Source organism: Odocoileus virginianus, chromosome 28 (assembly GCF_023699985.2).
Source record: "Odocoileus virginianus isolate 20LAN1187 ecotype Illinois chromosome 28, Ovbor_1.2, whole genome shotgun sequence".
NCBI classification, from domain to species: Eukaryota; Metazoa; Chordata; class Mammalia; order Artiodactyla; family Cervidae; genus Odocoileus; species Odocoileus virginianus.
The window spans coordinates 35766845-35788108 of record NC_069701.1 but is presented as its reverse complement, the minus strand read 5'-3'; the positions used below and the strand labels follow the sequence as shown (position 1 = coordinate 35788108).

At 40.6% G+C, this 21264-nt stretch overlaps 1 pseudogene; it reads right to left on the bottom strand.

The window, feature by feature from the left end:
• Positions 1–7363: 7363 nt before the first annotated feature.
• LOC110151931 (organic anion transporter 7-like) lies at positions 7364–20311 on the bottom strand (annotated as a pseudogene).
• Between the last annotated feature and the right edge of the window lie 953 nt (positions 20312–21264).

Sequence of the window (21264 nt, the reverse complement as noted above, 5' to 3'; positions counted from 1 at the left end):
ATATTCATTGGAAAGACTGATGCTGAAGTTGAAGCTCCAATATTTTGGCCACTTGATGCAAAGTGCCGACTCATTGGAAAAAACCCTGATGCTGGGAAAGAATGAAGGCAAAGAAAAGAAGGAGGTGGCCGAGGATGTTTGTTAGATAGCATCATTGACTCAATGGACAGGAATTTGAGCAAACTCTGGGAGACTGTGGAGGACAGAAGAGCCTGGTGTGCTGCAGTCCATGGGGTCGCAAAGATTCGGATATGATATAGTGACTGAACAACAACGAAAGGAGGAACTGAGGGAAGGGCATTTATTCAGAGAAAAAAGAGCTTAGCCCTTGGCTACTTATAAAAGAGCTGTGTATTCCTGGCCATGGATGAATAAATCTGAACTAAACTGACCTTTCTTAAATGGGGTATCCCTGCCCTTGGATTTGTCATTCACAGCTAGGGTCAACCGGTTGGGAACTATGTATGAGGTTGCCAGAGAAGCATTCTGAGCAATCATTTCTCTCCTGGGAATTTGAAACTTGGCTGGAGATGCACAGAAGGTAAATTGTTGGTCTGAAGCATTTTAATGGGTTCAGCATAAAAATTCCAAATTCCTGCTTTTGGGGCTCCAGAGGGACCCCCACCCCTGCCTTTCTGAGATTTGCTTCTTCAAATCTTGTTTTGATTTTCTAAGTGCCCCGGGGCTCAGGGAGATAGGGTGTGAGAAATATGGCTCCTCTTTGTCCATTGCTGGTTCTCTTCTTGCTGGAGGATGGGGCCAGGTCCATAGTGCCAATGGGCTAGAGGAAGGATTTCAAAATTCTTTGATTGTACCAGTTCCAGTGTTACTGAGATAGAACAAGCTCCCCAGACTGACTGCTGCCAGCGTCTCCAGGGGGGAGTCCCAGTTCCCTTTGCCTCTCCAGGAGGCTCTTCAAGATCAGCCAGGCTCCTTTCAAACTATTGCCTCTGTGCTTCTGTGATAGCATTTGAGGCTTGTGAGATGTTGCATGTGCCATTTAAAAGCAGAGTCTGTCTCCTACAGCTCTCTGGTTCTCTTGAATATAATCCTGTTGGTTTTCAAATGAGATGTTTTTGGGGTCTTGTTTTCCTGGTGCAGGACCCTTGGGCTAGGGAGCCTGATGTGGGGCTTGGACCCCTCAATCCTGAGGAAGACCTCTATAATTGTGACAGTCCTCCCATTTGTGATAGCCCTCCTTAGGCCCTCACTGATTTGGGGGGGGGGTCCTGCATCCTGACAATATTATGTCTCTGTCCCTCCTCCTGGCTCACTGTAGTTCCTTCTTTATGTCTTTTAATTGTGGACAGTCTTTTCTGCTAGTCTTCAGAGTGTTCTCATAGATGTTTGTTCTAGGAGTAGTAATTTTGGTGTCTCCATGTAGGAGGTGAGTTTTGGATCTTCCTCCTCACCACCTTGGTCACCTGCCAAATCATTGAATATTGGATTTAGGAATAGGAAAAGGGAAGAAATCAAACTGACTCCTCAGTTTCTTTTTTGTGCATTGGAATGACATTGTCTAAAATCAGAATATAGGAAGGGCAAAATTGTGCTTTCCTTCTATTATTTTTTTTGGATATCTATGTAGGGTTTTCTACTTGGGATTTGAAATACTTCTTTAGACAGAATAGTGAGTCTAAGCCGTAGACATAGTAGGTATAATTTTGTTCAGTCACTCAGTCATGTCTGACTTTTTGTGACCTCATGAATTACAGCACACCAGGCTTGTTTATGGTCCAGTTCTCACATAGGTACAGGACTAGTGGAAAACAATAACTTTGACTATATGGACCTTTGTAGGCAAAGTGATGTCTCTGCTTTTTAATACACTGTCTAGGTTCATCATAGCTTTTCCTGCAAGGAGCAGGTGTCTTTTAATAGCATGGCTGCAGTCACCATCCTGCAGTGATTTTGGAGACCAAGATAATAAAAGTCTGTTACTATTTCCATTTATATAGCAGGTATAGGTGCACACTAAGTACCTATCAGTGGCAGGAGCACCAGAGAAGATCATATAAAATGAAAAGAGAAGAAGGCTAAGGATGAGCTTTTAGAACTCTGATTTTAAGTAGAGCATTGAGAAGATAGAGCCAGCAAAGAAGATATCAGAAATGGCTAAACAAACTATAGGAGAAATAGAAATGTATCTTCCTACTGTAGACTTAAAAAAATACTCATGAAACTTCCTTGGTGGCTAGGGATAAAGAATCCACCTGTCAGTGCAGGAGACACAGTTTCGATTCCTGATCTAGGAGGATCCCACATGCCACAGAGCAGCTAAGTCTGTGTGCCACAACTATTGAGCCTGTGCTCTAGAGCCTGAGAGCTGCAACTGCTGAAGCCCATGTGCCCTAGAGCCGATGCTCCAAAACAGGAGAAGCCATTCCAATGAGAAGCCTGTGCACAGCGGCTAGAGAGTAGACCCCACTTGCCGTAAAGGAAAGCCCACACAGCATTGAAGACCCAGCACAATAAGCAAAATTATTAAAAAAAAATTCACAACCCACAAGTTGAGAGTTATGTTTTATTTGGTGGGAATTTTTAGGACTGCAAGTCTGGGAGACAGCACTTCAAGTAACTCTGAGAGAACTGCTCTGAGGAGGTGAGGGGAGGAGCCAGGTTATGTAGAAGTTTTGCAACAAAGGGCAGGTAGTTCAAATGTCAAAAGTTTTTGTAAATTAAAACCAGATATGTAAGGATCTGAGTTCACTGAAATCATTCCTTTGATATGCACCTCAGCTATCTGAGGCCTGTGTCTTGCAACTCCTTTGCCAACAACACAAGAGATAACTCTACACATAGACATCACCAGATGGTCAATACCATAATCAGATTGATATATTGATTATATGCTTTGCAGCCAAGATGGAGAAGTTCTATACATTCAGCAAAAATAAGACCAGGAGCTGACTGTGGCTCAGATCATGAAGTCCTTATTGCCAAATTCAGACTTAGATTGAAGAAAGTTTGGAAAACCATTAGACCATTTTCAGGTATGACCTAAATCAAATCCCTTACAATTATACAGTGGAAGTGACAAATAGATTCAAAGGATTAGATGGAAAGTGACAAATAGATTCAAAGGATTAGATCTGATAGAGTGCCTGAAGAACTATGGAGGGAGGTTTGTGACACTGTACAGGAGGCAGTGATCCAGACCATCCCTAAGAAAAAAATGCAAAAAGGCAAAATGGTAATCTGAGGAGGCCTTACAAATAGCTGAGAAAAGAGAAGCAAAAGGCAAAGGAAAAAAGGAAAGATATACCCATTTGAATGCAGAGTTCCAAAGAATAACAAGGAGAGATAAAAAAAGCTTCCTCAGTGATCAAAGCAAAGAAATAGAGGAAAACAGCAGAATTGAAAGACTAGAGATATCTTCAAGAAAATTAGAGATACCAAGGGAACATTTCATGCAAAGATAGACACAATAAAGGACAGAAATGGTATGGACCTAAGAGAAGCAGAAGATATTAAGAAGAGGTGGCAAGAATACACAGAAGGACTATACAAAAAAAGATCTTCATGACCCAGATAACCGCAATGAAGTGATCACTCACCTAGAGCCAGACATCCTAGAATGTGAAATCAAGTGGACCTTAGGAAGCATCACTATGAACATAGCTAGTGGAAGTGGTGGAATTCCAGTTGAGCTATTTCAAATCCTAAAAGATGATGCTGTGAAAGTGCTGCACTCAATATGCCATGAAATTTGGAAAACTCAGCAGTGGTCACAGGACTGGAAAAGGTCAGTTTTCATTCCAATCCCAAAGAATGGCAATGCCAAAGAATGTTCAAACTACTGCACAATTGCACTCATCTGAACACACTAGTAAAGTAATGCTCAAAATTCTCCAAGTCAGGCTTCAACAGTATGTGAACCATGAACTTCCAGATGTCCAAACTGGATTTAGAAAAGGCAGAGGAACAAGAGATCAAATTGCCAACATCCATTGGCTCATCAAAAAAGCAAGAGAGTTCCAGAAAAAACATCTACTTCTGTTTTATTGACTGACTACTCCAAAGCCTTTGACTGTGTGGATCACAACAAACTGTGGAAAATTCTGAAAGAGATGGGAATACCAGACCACCTGACCTGCCTCTTGAGAAATCTGTATGCAGGTTAAGAAACAACAGTTACAACTGGACATGGAACAACACATTGGTTCCAAATAAGAAAAGGAGTACATCAAGGCTGTATATTGTCATCCTGCTTATTTAACTTATATGTGGAGTACATCATGAGGAACGCTGGGTTGGATGAAGCACAAGCTGAAATCAAGATTGCCGGGAGAAAGATCATTAACCTCAGATATGCAGATGGCATCACTGTTATGGCAGAAAGTGAAGAAGAACTAAAGAGCCTCTTGATGAAAATGAAAGAGGAGAGTGAAAAGGTTGGCTTAAAACTCAACATTCAGAAAACTAAGGTCATGATATTTGGTACCATCAGTTCATGGCAAATAGATGGGGAAACAATGGAAACAGTGACAGACTTAATTTTCTTGGGCTCCCAAATCACTGCAGATGGTGATTGCAGCCATGAAATTAAAAGACGCTTACTCCTTGGAAGGAAAGTTATGATCAACCTAGACAGCATATTAAAAAGCAGAGACATTACTTTGTCCACAAAGGTCTGTCTAGTCAAGGCTATGGTTTTTCCAGTAGTCACGTATGGATGTGAGAGTTGGACTGTGAAGAAAGCTGAGCGCTGAAGAATTGATGCTTTCGAACTGTGGTGTTGGAGAAGACTCTTGAGAGTCCCTTGGACTGCAAGGAGATCCAACCAGTCCATCCTAAAGATCAGTCCTGGGTGTTCATTGGAAGGGCTGATGTTGAAGCTGAAACTGCAATACTTTGGCCCCCTAATGGGGAGAGTCAACTAATTTGAAAAGACCCTGATGCTGGGAGGGATTGGGGGCAGGAGGAGAAGGGGACGACAGAGGATGAGATGGTTGGATGGCATCACCGACTCAATGGACATGAGCTTGGTTAAACTCCGTGAGTTGGTGATGGACAGGGAGGCCTGGCATGCTGTGGTCCATGGGGTCACAGAGTCAGACAAGACTGAGCGACTGAACAGAATTGAATGGAGTTACATTATTAGTCATTTAACTCTAAATAGTTATGCTATTTGTTGCATAATTCCTTATTTTACCCAAAATTTGTGATGCCAAAATTATATATTAAGTGTTACATCTGTGGTCTGTCTGGACTTTCTTTGATATGCAAATGCATCTGCTCTTTTGACTATTGCATTTATAGTAAATGCTACTATGAGTAGCAAATGCTACTCCATAGACTAGCCAGCACCCTCTCATCCCATGATCTTCTTTTTTTTTGGGGAATCATCTTGTTTATTATTAAATTGTAGGCAGTTTTTAAACTATTTTTCAAATTCTTCCAAAAGTATCTGGTTTTCATTGTAATTACTACATCAATTATTCTACTGATTAATTAGGGGAAGACTAGTTATTTTCAGTTCCATTCTACCTTCCTATTCAGAAACATGCTAATTATCTACAATTATAAAAATATTCATATCTTTTAAAAATATTATGGTTTTCTTCACATTTTTTATTATGGTTAATCAGAGGTATTTTATAGTTCATAATTTAGTACCACAATTGTAAAAAATCAATTTTTTCTATTATATATTTATTTATTTTACAAAGGTTTCCAGCACCTTAACATTACCTCATTTCCCCCCTTTTTTTAATGCTCTAGAATCAGCAGTTACTTAATGGAATTCCTTAAATGTGTCACACTCACTGTGTCACTTGCATGAAGGTTTCTTCCTGCTTTGTGTTCCTTGAATATTTTCCCCTGGAAAAATTACAATGAAACCAACAAAGAAAAAATATCAAATAAGCATATATGTCTTGTATTCTCAGGAGCAAGCTTATCCTTTGCCATAAAGCTTTGGTTATAAACCGTGAGCCCTGCCCCAAGGGTTGGAGTAAACCTTGTGAATAAAAGACCAAACTCCCAGAGCAAAATTTGGAAAGGAAGCTTTGATACTTTCTACTTTTACTTTTGGACATCTTTGCATTGGTCAAAAGAGTTTTTGGTAAAGGCAAATGGTACACAGAAAGTCATAGAATCATTTCCCAGTCTTCATCACTTAAAATCCCAATATTTACTACTCTTCTCTCTTTTTGTAACATTTCATTTCCAGGGAAAGTCAGACGGTCTGAATCTCACAGGCAGCACAATAGGATTCTTTCCCCGAGATATACTGTGTGTGTGTGTGGGGCGGGGGGGGGGGGTGGGGTGTGGGGGAGGGGAGGGGCTGTCTTCTCCCTGGTCTCCCTCAGGTCTTCAGTGACCTGGGAAGGTCACAGACCTACAGACACCAACAGTCTCAGAGAGCTTATTGCCTTCACTGGGCTGAGGTCTGCCAGGGTCTGAGGGATGAGAATCCGGTGTTTGGATCAGTGCATGTTTGTGAAACACCTTCGGGGTGTGTATGTCACACCAGGGCATCTAATTTTGGCTTCTTCACCACTAAACCTACTAAACCTACTGGTGCATACTGATGTTGGTCTGGGTGATCCAGGAAAGCTTGGGGGAGTCTGAGGTCATTGTAGGGAGGGATGAGACTGTAGCTAAATCAAAGGCACTGATCACCTGGAAATAGATTAGATCTTAGCTTGTTTGGGGGACAGCGTCTCAACTCATGTTTTTTCCTCCTCATCACAGACCCTGAGTGCTCAGTTCCCCCAAGGGATGCTTAGAGGGTTTACTCACTCATTTTCCACATCCTGGATGGAGTCGGGCAGAGGCTTATTCCTGGTTTTGGGAAGGAGTAGGATGACAAAGCCACCAAGGATGGGGCAGACTCCATAGATGATCCAGGGCAGGTGTGGGGAATACACACTTAGGATCATCAAGAGAGGAGCCAGGGCTGTCCCAGTAGCAGAAGCAACTCCTATGATTCCCAGAGCTGTTACCCTTGGGGTGTAAACAATAATCCAAGAAAGTCAGGTAAAAATCTACACATGTAATTTTGTGATGTATCACTTTACTTTGATTATGGGAGACAGCATAGCAGTGCAGAAGGTTGACCACATATGCTACCTTTTGAAATTTTCTCTTTAATTTGCTAGCAATTTTTTTTCTTCAAATTCAAGTGCAGTTAAGTGCATTATGCCCCAGTTTGATCATTAAGAATAACCGATACTCATGACATCTTCCCTTCTTGTCGTTCAGAAGATCACATGAGATGTCGCACATGAAGACTTTACCCAGTGTCTGGCAAAAACTTTAAATAATCTTTGGGTATAAATTGTTAGGTTTTTGTTATTACACTTGGTTACTTTTGATAACTAACCAATCTTAGTTTTCCTCCTCCAATAAGTGTCAGTTAGCTGGCAGAGGTCTGTTTTTGAAAGAGTATCCATGAATTTTCATACCTGAGTACAGTAGGAGTCAGTTCAAATGCATGAGAAAGACAGCTGGAGAATGCAGCACCAGAAACTCCTACTGCCAAAGTTGCTGTGACCACACGCAGGGTCTGCATGTCTGGAGAGAAGAAAACCAGTGAGGTTCAGGCAATCTGAGCTGAAGGAATTAGCATCCCCATAATTACAAACGAGATAGAGATAATGAGATAGAGCCTGTCACACACTGTTCTTGTGTGATTAATCCTGTCTGACCCGTGGGCTGTAGCCTGTCAGGCTCCTCTATCCATGGAGTTTTCCAGACAAAGAACACTGGAGTGGGCTGATGTTTCCTTCTCTATGAGATCGTCCCATCCCAGGGATGGAAAATGTGTCTCCTGTGTCTCCTGCCTTGGCGGGTGGAGACTTTCCCACTGCACAACTGGGAAGCCCGATCAAATGAAGAAGACCCTATTGGAGCTGTTCTCTAGTGTAAAATACGTAGAAGAGAAACTACACAGAGGCTGAAAATGTGCGGTGTTTAATAGGCTGAGAAATGTGACTTAGCTACATTTTATGACTTATGGTGAATAAAAGGGTCTGAATTATTTCATCAACTGTCCCTGCCTCTCTGAGATTTGCCAGAAAAGGAGAGGGATGGTGAGACCAGCAGAACTTGATTTCATTTATTTTCTCCAGTGTCTCCTCTACCCCTCAGGTAGAATGTAGGATTGTCATGTGAGCAATAAGATTCATCCATGTCTCAACAGATTAAAACCCAGGAGCTTTCACAATATTGACATGGACTAGTATTGCAGAGACACGACTGAGTGACTTCACTCTCACTTTTCACTTTCCTGCATTGGAGAAGGAAATGGCAACCCACTCCAGTGTTCTTGCCTGGAGAATCCCAGGGACGGGGGAGCCTGGTGGGCTGCTGTCTATGGGGTCTCACAGAGTCGGACATGACTGAAGCAACTTAGCAGCTGCAGTATTGCAGAAGAGATTAATACAAGGACAGGACTCCTGTATTAATGGATAATCTGGAGAGTGTCTTTATCTAGGACAATGTTTCAATAATCAAATGTAAGAATCTCTTTTGGGAAAATAGCCTGATTTTGGAAACAACAGAAGGGAAATTTCAGAGAGTCTGTTTTCTATGCCTACATGTCCTTCCCTGCAAGGAAATTTCATTATGAGCGCTACAATACTGGGAGTGGGCCCTGTCATTAGGTAGCAAACTTGCATCACTGCTAATATTCAAGGTGAGCAGTGGAACCCCAACAGTCTGGGATCCCATAAAGTGCATCCCTGCACTGGGAGTTAGGTGAAGCATGTGAACAGCTGGGTTTCCCTCTTCGTTACATATGATCATTCAGTTTAGTAAAACAGATCATAAGATAGGCTCTTAACTGCTCTCTGCTTTGCTTTCTGCCTCTGCTCTAACTCTTCTCTGCTTGAAGACAGGGAATTTTATTTCTTGAAGTTAAGATGACACCCCTAAACTAGAGTTGCCCTAATGGTGACCAGACATGAGACATAGAGGTAGTTACATAAAGATCAGAGGATACATTTTCAGTGAAGCTATAGAACCAAGAAAGAGCCCAGTCAGAGGAAGTGGCAGTATTGTGTCCTCACATGAGAGACTATTACAAGGTCTAGACCCTCTTTACTGTGTAAAGTATGATTGGCCAAAGGTGGCTCAGGGGTAAAGGCTTTGCCTGCAATGCAGGAGACACAGGTTCAATCCCTGGGATGGGACGATCCCCTGGAGAAGGAAATGGCAACCTACTTCAGTATTCTTGCCTGGGAAATCCCAAGGACAGAGGAACCTGATGGGCTGCAGTCTATGGGGCTACAGTCTATGAAGTCATAAACAGTTGGACACAACTTAGTCAGTAAACCAACACCACTAAATGATTAATTGCTGTCCTAGAGTAACTGCCAATCATAGATGGCACCAGTTTCCAGATATTTCTCAGATGCGATGAATACAATCATATGTCTGAGCCGACTTTAATTACATTTGATTCTGTAGGGGAGCAAAACTCACCACCCCAAAATGTGTCTCTTTGACATGAAGGTTAATTTAGGTTGGTTAGTTTTGAGAAATAGAAGATCCAGGAAGTCTTTTTTTTTTTTTTTTACCTCCCCTTAGCTGATGAAAGAATTTAGGTAAAGCGCTTAGTCCTGGAATAGACCTAACACTAGAAATGTCTGCAGACAACATGGGCTAGGTATGGTGGGGGAAACTCAGCGGGGCCCAGAGACCAGCATCCTCTCTATGTCCCATTGTTTCTACATGGCCAAGTGAACCCTTGTTTACCAAACATCTTTTCCATCTCCAGGCAAATTGCCTTCCTCCCCTTTGAAGTCCTAAACCACTACCCCTCAACATCCTGTTTTTCTCTGTTGTTTTTAGCTGAAGACGGTATTGAAGGTCGGCTTTGGCGATTTTGATAGGTTACTCAATTTTGCCTGGGTCTCACGCTTCTCATGGTGACTCAGTCAGTACAGAATCTGCCTGCAATATGGGACCTGGGTTCAATCCCTGGGTCAGGAAGTTTCCCTGGAGAAAGGAATGGCTACTCACTCCAGTATTCTTGCCTGGAGAATGCCAGGGACAGAGGCTTCAGTTCATGGGGTTGCAAAGAGTCGGACCCTCCCGCGTGATTAACACTTTCACTTTCCCATGTTTATACACGTTAGTAAATTTTGTTTGATTTTCTCCTGTTAGTTCGTCTCATGTCAATTTAATTCTTAGTCCAGACAGAAGAACTTAAAAGGGCAGAGGAGAATTACTTTCTTCTGACAGTTCTTTTCCCAGCAATTTAAGTGCAGAAGCTTTACTAACCCCCTAGATTGGTTTCAGGGAATCCTTAGAACACAATGCTGCTTTCCTTCTGGCTTTAGCTAGGTGTGATCCATATAGTTCCTGAGGGGAGGATCCTGAGAAACCTATTTTTCATGCTGAGTTATTTTCTCACCTTGGGGTATGAAGATCAGGAGGAGAATGGAGACGGCCAGCCGGAATATGAAAACCATCTGGCTTACTCTGTGATCCAGGTGATTCAGTGCTGAAACTGCAGCATAATTGCCTCGAAGTTGGACTATGTCAAAGAGAATTTGGAGTAGGAAAATGTCTTCCCCCACAAACTGGAGGTGGAGGAATAGGCCAAAAACTGGTATGGTGGTTAGAAGTCTGTGGGTGGACAAAAGAGGTAAGACAGATGTCATGAGTTTAGATTCTCCAATCATACAAATAATGATATTGCGCCAGTAAGCTAAGACTTGGTGTTAGAGTATTCAGACATGGTCTGATTTGTAGAATATTTCAATTTTGATTATACTGTAAAATTTTCTGTATTTTTGATTCACTGGCAGATGGGGCCTTGATCGTGGAGAGTCTTCCTCTTCCAGGGCTCACTGATAAGGCAGCAAACTGCTCCCCTGTGAGGGTATCTTTGATATACAAACCACCAATCCAGGGCCCACACCCCCAAGCATCCCTTTTATCAAACTCTCACACCAAGCCAATATTCTCCCTGCCCTAAATAACTCCAGGGTCAGGTGTTGGACAGCTCAGAGCCATCTCTATAGCACAGATCCTGCTGAAATTATTCAAACAGTCCAACCCTCAGCTTACTCAAGATACATAATCTCTTCTCATTCTTTCCCATAAAACCCCAATAAAGGCTTGGGCCATCCTCTTCCGACTGATCCAGGTGCTTCCCTGCAAGGCCCCATCTGGCTTGTCACATACTTCCTCTTTCTAGGGATTTGTGAGTAAAACTTCCTTCATGAGAGTCATTTCCAAGTTTGCATGTCTTAACATACCTGGTTAAAACAAATCTTGGGGACTTTATAAAAACAATTTCCTTGTGAGGTGATGATTTAAAAATTATCACAAAATAATTATATGATGATGGAAGTCATAATTATTATTACACTTTTGGGGGGAATCCAGGGAGTTTTGTTATGGAGGAGACATAATGGGGCCTTCCAGAATTTTAGCTTTTTTTCTAAACCTTGATCTGGGTGATGGTTATATATTTATATATGGAACTATTCATTGAACTGCATGCATCTGACCACTTTACTTTTTGTTTATAGTTTTACTTCAATGAACATGAAAACAAGTGAAGAAACTTATAGCCAAGATCTGTGCCATGATTGACATTCTCAGCAACATCTTTAGTGATAGACCTTTAGGGTGATGTGATAAATAGAACTCCTCACTGTATGATTGGTTCTGTGTCTGTCTTTTCATAACCCTTTTACTTTCTCCAAACCTGGCAATCATGTTCTTGACTTCTTCATGCTTTATCTCAAATCTGTCTCTTTAGCATGTTATAGATGCTGAAATAACAAATACAATCATGTCTTCACTATTTTAACATCCCTCATGCATTGTGTGAAGCCCACCTCACAAAGGACAGGAGACAGATCCTTTTATGCAGGTTGGGTATGCGGAACAAGTCAAACACAGAAGGTGTGGTCTGTGCTGCCTCCAGCTCCTCCTGCATGGTGGATCTCAGGACCTTTGAAACAGCAACAAACTATTCGTTTGTCACGCAGTGATAGACAGTATGAGGCCCCCAACAGATGACTCCCTTTTCTACTGGAAAATATAGCCACTGAAGATGTAATGATGAGTAATGAAGACATAAGGTGCTGAGAATGGAGAATCAGGGAGGTAAGGGGAAATTGTGCAGTGACAGGACATTTCAATAAGAGACTCAGTTTGCCTGCTGGGCATCAAAAGGGATGTCAAGGTTATAGATTTAGGTCAGGAAGGGGATAAAGAAAGAGTTATTGGATTTAAGTTCGAAGTTTCACTTGTACCAGAGGGGCATGAAGGTCTGGCACTGAGCTTGCTTCTCAGGTGACTGTTGGCAGATTTTTTTTTTTTTTTTCCAGGAAGGAGGAGAATAATTTCCTTGAGAGACTTAATTTTGGCTCTTGGGTCAGCCTCTTTCAGGGAAACCCTAGCATGTTGTGCCTCCATGAATGAGATGCCTAGAACTAAATCTGAGGACAAAAATCAGGGGTGATATTGGAGTTGTATGATTTACACCCAGACTTTATTACCTGTCATTATGCAATAGCTTTGTTAAATGCTAAATATACACTTTAATGAAGGTAATAGGACATCTCTAAGCCTCAATTTCTTTCTCATTAAAACAATGACTAGGAATAAGAAAATGTGTGCACTTAGTTGCTGAGTTGTGTCTGACTCTTTGCAATCCCATGGACTGTAGCCCACCAGGCTCCTCTGTCCATAGGATTTCCTAGGTAAGAATACTGGAGTGGGTTGCCATTTCCTTTTCCAGGGGATCTTCCCCACCCAGGGATCGAACCTGCTGCTCCTGCTGCATCTCCTGCATTGCAGGTGAATTTTTTACTGCTGAGTCACCGGGGAAACCCCCCAAAATGTGACAACCTATACAAAGAGAAAAAATATTTGCAAATTATATATCTTATAAGGGATTAAAATCTAAAACATGTAAAGGACTCATTCAACTCAATAGCAAAAAGCCAAACAATCCAATTAAAAAGTGAGAAGAGTGTCTGAATAGACATTTTTCTTCAAGGAAGATATACAGATGGCTAATAGATACATGAAAAAGTGTTCAACATCCCTAATCACTGAAAGTGAAAGTGAAAAGTCAGCCATGTCTGACCCTATACAGTCCATGGAATTCTCCAGGCCCGGATACTGGAGTTGGTAGCCGTCCCCTTCTCCAGGCAATCTTCCCAACCCAGGGATGGAACCCAGGTCTCCCACATTGCAGGCAGATTCTCTACCAGCTGAGCTACCAGGGAAGTCCCTCCCTAATCATTAGGAAAATGCAAATAAAAATCACAGTGATATATAATCTGTTGCAATGGCTATCATTTAAAAGATAAGAAATGTCAAGTATTGGCAAGAATGTGGAGAAAAGGGAACTCTTGCATACTGTTGGTGGGAATGTAAATTAGTGTAGCTAGTATAGAAAAAAGCGTAGAGGTTCATAAAAAATTAAAAAGAGAACTACCATATGATCCAGCAATTCAACTTGTGGGAATTTATCTGAAGAAAATGAAAACATTAACTTAAATAAATACCTGCACCCTCATGTTCACTGCAGCATTATTTATAATAGCCAAGATAGGGAAACAGCCTAAGGGTCTATTAATGGATGAATGGATAAAGAAAATGTAGCTTATATACCTAATGGAGTATTATTTAGCTGTAAAAAGAAGGAAATATTGCCGTTTCTGACAACATGGATGGACCTTTAGGCAATTATGCTAAGTGAAACAAGCCAGACAAAGAAAGACAAATATCATATGATCTCACTTACACGTAGAACCTAAAAACAAAACAAAACCAAGCTCATAGATACAGAGAATAGACTAGTGTTTGCCAAAGGTAGGGTTTAAGGGGTAGGTGGGTGAAATGGGTCAAGGGGTTTAAAAGATACTAACTTGCAGTTAGAAAATATAAAAGTCCTAGGGGTGTAATGTTCACCATGGTGAATATAGTTAGTAACACTGTATTGCATATTTGAAAAGTTTCTAAGAGAGTAGATCTTAAAATTTCTTTTTACAAGAAAACAAAATGTAACTATGTGATGACAGATGCTAACTAGACTTATTGTGGTGATCATTTTGCAATATATACAAATGTTGAATCATTATGTTTACATTGGGATCTATTATAATATTATATGACACTTACATCTCAGAAAAATGAATCAGGATCAGAAAAAATAGGAGGGGAAAAAAATGCCTCTCTCACAAGGATTTCCAAGGCTGTACAGAAGCCACAAGTGTACACATGAAATTCCATCTCACATGGTTCAGGCAGTTATTGATTTATTAATTATTCAAATACTATTAGCCCCATTATCATCCCAGCTCCACAAATAAAATTATACCACCAAATTCGTTAGAAAAATTTCATGATAAAGGGGATTCAGAGAATTGAAAGGCCACCCTTCTTGGAAATCTGGAGTAATCAATTGATCGGTATTGATAGAAAGTGGAGCAGCCTTAAGCTAGAAGGATTTTTCGGAGCAGATGTGTTTGGCTACCCATCAGATGGATTAAACAGGACAAAGATCACAAATTTCTAAATTATCTTTACAAAATAAAACAATTAAATGAAAGCCCATTAGCTATCCATTCGTTCAAATGTAGTTTAAGGTACTCTTGCATAAACTACATTTTAACTGCTACGGATGTGCCATGCTATTTTTGTTCCCTGTTGTCACTGAGCTGATTGTCAGTTGTCATTCTTGATTATGAATTGCTCTTTTCTTGCTTCCAGCTAATATAACTTATTTTTGTATCTGCCTGGGCCTGTAGGTATTTAAGCTTTCCTCCTTTGTATTGGGCCAGAAGAATTGAATTTCAGAGCCCCACCCAAATTTCAAGGTTCACCTCCCTCATTTTGTTTTTAAGCTCAAGCCAGCACTTTCCCGTTCATATCAAGAACCCTCGGTGCCACTGTCTCTGTAATGGCCTCAGCTCTGGGGAAACTGGTTTCTTCTCACCATCTTTAGTGGGCTCTCAATTCTCAGGTGTGTTTTCCTTTTTCTTATTTGAAACCTTCTAAAGGACCTCTGGAGAAGGAAATGACAACCTACTCCTGTATTCTTGTCTGGAGAACCCCATGGACAGAGGAGCCTGGCAGGTTACTGTCCACAGGGTTGCAAGATACAGCTTAGCAACTAAACCACCACCATCACCGAAAGGACCTCTTCATTTTTCTAGGACTGTAGGAAACTCTATTTTATGTGTGATTACATGTTTACATTCATGTTTTATTCCTCCATTTTGAGTGCCTAACTTTTAATTTGCTCTTTTATCAGTGAAAGGGGGTAGATGTTTTATTCCTTGTCTCTGTTAGCATTCTTTACAGTCTCTGATCATTTTAAACATTTAGATTAAAAAGTGTCTATTAATTTTCTCTCTCATACTAATAGGACAGCTCCTTGAAGGCTGGGACTCTGACTTATTCTATTATTTATGATCTGGCATGATGCCTGGCACAATATAATTTTTCAATACGCACTTTATATATGTGCATGACATGAAGAATGATTTAACTAATGATCTGAAACAGTATCTACCTTCTATGCCTAGGAAAGAAAATAAGATGAAAGCTTCTCTGAGACATTTTGGCTCATTTCTGCTCTTGGAACTTGTAATGTAGAATGTAAACTGTACACAATGTGGATTTTCATGATGGTGGTCACACCATACTTGCTGGAACAGAACAGAACCTGCCACAGATAGGTGCTCACTAAATAGACCATGAAAGAGGGTGCATGGGTGAATGAACTGACAGAGAACCTCCTTGTTCTCTATTCTGTATAGTCTCTAATCCTTCTTGCCATTACCCTTGCTGCTCTGAAAAATGGTCATCAGAACATTTATTAGAAAAGAATGGATTTTTAAAAATTACTTTCTCTTACATAGAGTGAGACCAATACACAATCTTCATTATTATTACTGCTCAGTGCTTTCTGCTTCCATTGACTAAGATATGTGTCCAGTCCTTTAGCAACTGCATATCCTTCTCTAATTTTAGCTCAGATGATGTTGACACTCTTTGAAAACCAGGGTAAGGTCAGAAGACCCACACCCACACCTGTGATCTTACTTGCCATTCTTCTTACAGATACTAACTACCTATAGATGTTAGGTTATATCTTCCCTATATTCCATAACCACCTCTCAGCCTCCTCACCTCCATGGTTAGGGTGTCTCCAACATTCTTCCTTCCATTCCTGTGTGCAACTTTTTAAAGTTCCTTTAAGGCCTCCTCGGGTCTGTTGGTGATAATCAGCCACTGAGCAGACTCTGCCAGCCACCTAATCAAAGAGGACAGGGTACAACTAACTCACATTTCCCTGTTTTTCATATAACTTTTGTCCATAAATATGAAAGGGTTCGGGATGTGCTATAGAAAAAAATGATGCTTTGGTATATTGATTATTTTGAGCTGAAGGCACTACACTTGAGAAGTGGAAGATCCAGGAAGAGAACTCTCCGACCTCCCCCTTTCTACCTAAATGTAGGTCATAAAATTTCCCCTGAGAAAGATGCCCGTTCTGTGTCAGGAAGGGAAGAACAGTCTTATCACCAAAGACTGGGAAGTGATGCCCAAACAGACCTGTACAAACAAACTTACTGAAACCACTCTTACTTTTCCTTAGTTTTTCCATAAGCTTTCTAGTCACTATCCCATAAATTACTGCCCTTTCCTCTTTGTCTTGTCACATACTCACAGTTTATTGCTTTTAATGTGAAAAGGCATATAAGCTTTTGGGCTTAATGGCCTCTTTAGGTTTTAATTTTTCTTTTGAAGACTCATTTATACATGTACAAATATTAAATACATTTGTGTGCATTTCTCCTGTTAATTTCTCTTGTATCCAAGGTTACCCACAGAATATAAGAAGGTAGAAGGAAGTTTTTCCTCCCCTGTAGATGCCTTTTCCCTCCCATCTAATACTCATCACTGATAGGTTATACCAGAAAATAAAAATTTACTTCTCTTGTACCATGACAAAGAAAATGCAAGGATGATACAGACAGGAGGTTTATTGGCTCCCCTCTTATTCAGGAGATGTGCCAATTTTATCAAATAAAAGTATAATGTGCTTAGCTAAATTTTTAATCAAACTGAATAACTCCAAGAAATATTTTGGACATACTTATACTAAAATTTTATTTGCTATTTATCTGAAATTTGAATTTGATGGGATAGCCTACATTTCATCCAGTTAGCATGTAAAAATACAGAACTCTCAGATAAATGGAAATTTCACACAAACAATGAATAATTTTCACTGTAACTACATGTCATGTGACATTTGGCATGTTATTATACAGCAATATTTGTTGCCTATTTGAAATTCAAATTTAATTTCATGTCCATAATATTATTTGGCAACCCTGTCTATTTAGCTTATTGAATTGCACAGATTAGTAGAGTACATGCTCAAGGGTTGAGCAAAGACCAAACAGAATTCAAGTGTCCTGATTCCATGCTTCTTTCTTTCTTTATTTTTCACAAGTTTTATTTATTTATTTTAATTTTTGGCCACCTGCTGCCGCATGTGGTATCTTAGTTCCCTGACCAGGGATCGAACCCGCACCCCTTGCATTGGAAGGTGGGGGTCTTAACTACTGGACTGCTGGGGAATTCCCATGCTTCTTTCATTCTAGGACCTTCTAATACTGAGGGAGAGCTTATACCTTGAAAACAGAAAGCTGACAAATAATGGCACAGAAAACACCAGTTGAAGGGTGCACCAGCCTCGAATGGCAAAAGCCAGACCTCCTAAGAGTATTTGTGCAGCGCCACTGGCACAGATTACTAGTGCTGTTCCCATGGTTTGGAATCAGGGCGCCATCCACTCTAAAACTGAAAGAAAATACAAACAGAATTTTGACCTCAAGTAAAGGTGGAATGTCACCATCACAGTCAAGTCAAATTGTACAATATCCAAAGTGTTGACTTACCAAGTATAGTAATGTTTGCTATTATGGTTGGGACAGGAAGCCCAGCCAAGAAGCGTAGTGAGCAGTGAACGAGGAAGGTGGGGGCAATGACTGCATAGGTGTCAGCAATGGCGAGCTGGAGCAAACATCATCTGAAGAGTCGTCTTTCGCCCAAACCTGAGAATCAAGTACAGGTGAGAATATGGGACCGATTGCAATATATTATAAACATACGTGACGAAAGGACACGCTGTGAAATTTAGGGAATGTTTTAACAAGTGAAACTTCACACTTGAAACCTAAGAGACTCAGCAACAGATGTCAGAAGCAGCCTTCTTGTTCATAACCTGAGCATAACAAAGTGTCTTCTCTACTCTGTTACTAGTGAATCTTCAACAGCAATCGAAACCAAATAAGACAGCCTGCAATGTTAGAAATTTATACACATCATAAATATTTCTTGTGCCAACAGATGTATTTAGCATAGTAAGATGTCTTTTTAGCATCCAGAACACAGTGGATTTAGGGACTCTAGGACCCCGCAGGCTAAGGCTAAGGCTAAACTGATGTGAAAGATCTCCTGTTTTTAACTTCTATTTTTGTACTGTGGTCAGAGAAGATTCTTGTTATGATTTTAATATTCTAAATTTTCTAAGACTTATTTTCTAAGAAGCCACAGTCATCCATCCCATAGAGCCCAGGAAGGACTGAACATGGCAACCCTAACCAAGGCCAACAAAGTCATTTTCCATATCTGTGTCTTCACATAGGCTGAGTCTCATGCCACGAGGCATCTTCTCTGTTTCCGTAGATAACTCTTTCTCATGCCCCTAAACCACATGTTACAGCACCTCCTTTCTACATCCTGTCCTGCTGTGCTTCAGATCTGATGGAAATATCATTATTGTGTTTAGTATACAAAACTTAATGTTGAAAAAACAGCATTCACCACACTGATTAATTCTGTTTGTGTTTCTAAAAGATTGGAGACCGGGGTAGCTCTAGGATGGTGAAGTTTGTGATATTTATTCATTAATGAAAGAATGATTCTTGAATTGATCAAAATACCCAGGAGTAAAAAGAGCTATTATCTAGAGATACTCGCTTGTCTGATAAATAGTTATACATGATGCTTCCAACAAGCAGTCCGGCCACGAGTAGGAATTTAGCCACTGAGTTCAGTGACTGATAATCACATACCAGGTCCCGCTGGAAGAGAAGGAGAACCAGCAAAGGAGAGCTCCATCGAATCTTATAAGTCCTTAGTGGAAACACCTTAATATTACTTGCAAATTTAATATCAGGCCTCTACCTTCCTCTTAATCTTCCATTTCTGCAGTAGCTGATCTTTTCATTCAGATTTCAGTTTAAACATTAATTTTTTGGAGAAGCCTCCTCTCAATCTATTAAGTTCTATTAATGCCCTGTTTCACTCCATACTAACTGATTCTAAATCTTGACCACAGAGTGCAGCGATTTGAGTTTTAAGGGGGTGGGGTGGGGGGGAAGACCCAGAGGGATCGGGTGGAGAGGGAGCTGGAAGGGGGGGCCAGGATGGGGAATACATGTAAATCCATGGCTGACTCATGTCAATGTATGGCAAAAACCACTACAATATTGTAAAATAATTAGCCTCCAACTAATAAAAATAAATGGAAAAAAAAAAAGAATCTACTGATGCCTGAATTTTGCCACAGATTTCCTATATAGTAGTTCTGAGGTAGTCTTGGGCATAGTGATTTTTGTTAAGCTTCCAGATGTTTCTAACTCACTACCAAATATCATGTAATACTTGCTTAAACCGGGTCTTCCTAAGAATAAAAGCACTGTGAAAGCAGGGTTCATGTCTATTTCTGAAACCATCATTTAATAGAGAAGTAATTAATGCTTGCCAAAACAACAAAGAACAAACACCTACCTAGTGACTAGAGGCTAGAAGCATGTTCATTCCTCTGTTACCACTAAACACTCAGACCATGTACTCACAAGAGGTAAATGAAGACTCCTACCTCAGTCACGATGGTGGAGGAGAAGGTACTTCAGTCATACACCCAGCCGTCCACACAGGGCTCCGTGTCCAGGTCAGTCATGTTGGCGAAGGTCCCATTCAGGTGACGGAACTGCCACTGGGGGCGGCTGAAGCGACGACACCTCTCTGGCCTCAGGTTTGAGTCCAGTGGGCTGGAGATTCTCAGGAGGGCATCAGGGCTGAGGGTCCCAGTGTCATTAGCCGAGTCAGTGTTATTGTCGAGAATGTGGACCCAGCAGCGATGACCAGGGACGGCTGCAGTGAAGTTCTCCAGTACGATGTGAGGGCTGACTATGAGGCTGGAGACACAAAGGAAAAGCATCTGAAGGATCTGGAATCTCCCCAGGCCTCCAACTTGGTCCAGGAGGTCCTTAAAGGCCATCAAGTCTGAGCAGGTGACCCCTAAGAAGAGGCAAGATGACTATCCAGGAAAGTTCAAAAGAAAAAATATTTCCAGGGGCAGTGTCACACTGTGTGTGTTGATCCTGACTACACTTTCTTCTCAACTGGCCCTGTCTCACCTCTAAAGCTGGGCCATAGAAGCTGCTTCTCCAAGTTGTTGGAGGGTCAGGAAGGTAGCTGATTTCATTAACTCACAGCGGGAAATATTTTGCTGAGGTAACTTTAGCAGTTGACAATTAAATCTGTTAAGAGTATACGTTGTAAAAATTTTGTACTGAGCAATACCACGAAGTCAGCATTGGACTCTGAATTACAATATTGGGCTTTGGACTTTGCTAAAAGAACTGTAATAAATCTGTTACGATTTGCAGTTTTTCCCAGAAAACGTAATTTGTGAAACACAAGAGTGAAATGCGCTTGATTTTTTTTAAAAGAACAGAAAATGTATTACTTGTTTAGTATTGAACTTTAACTAAAGTGTTAATGAAAATCTGTTGAGTTAAATTAAACATATGAAATGTGATGCAACCCTTCACATTGTGCTAAGTGGCATTCTATTTCAGTTCAAATCATACCACAAATTCACACTGAAAATAAGTGACTCAAAATCGAGGCAGATTGGGCCATAATGGAGGCCAGAGAGGTTAGTTTGTGTCAGCTCATATAGAGGCTCATTTTTACTGGTTTATTGATCATTTCAGATAACATTTATGAGGATCTTTTTCTGTTCTAGTTTTAGAAATACAGCATTATGTCAAACAACATCTTCACAACTCTTACAGTCTGGTGAGTAAAGGAGAAATAAATAATTATTCTTGATATCATAAAATTCATATGGCAGATGCACAATGTGCTAGGGAAGAATTGCAGAGAAAATATGAGATAAAATGTCATAACACTATTGATTAGCACTAAATCATCTATTAAAATTTCTGTTTACAGTTTTATTGAGAT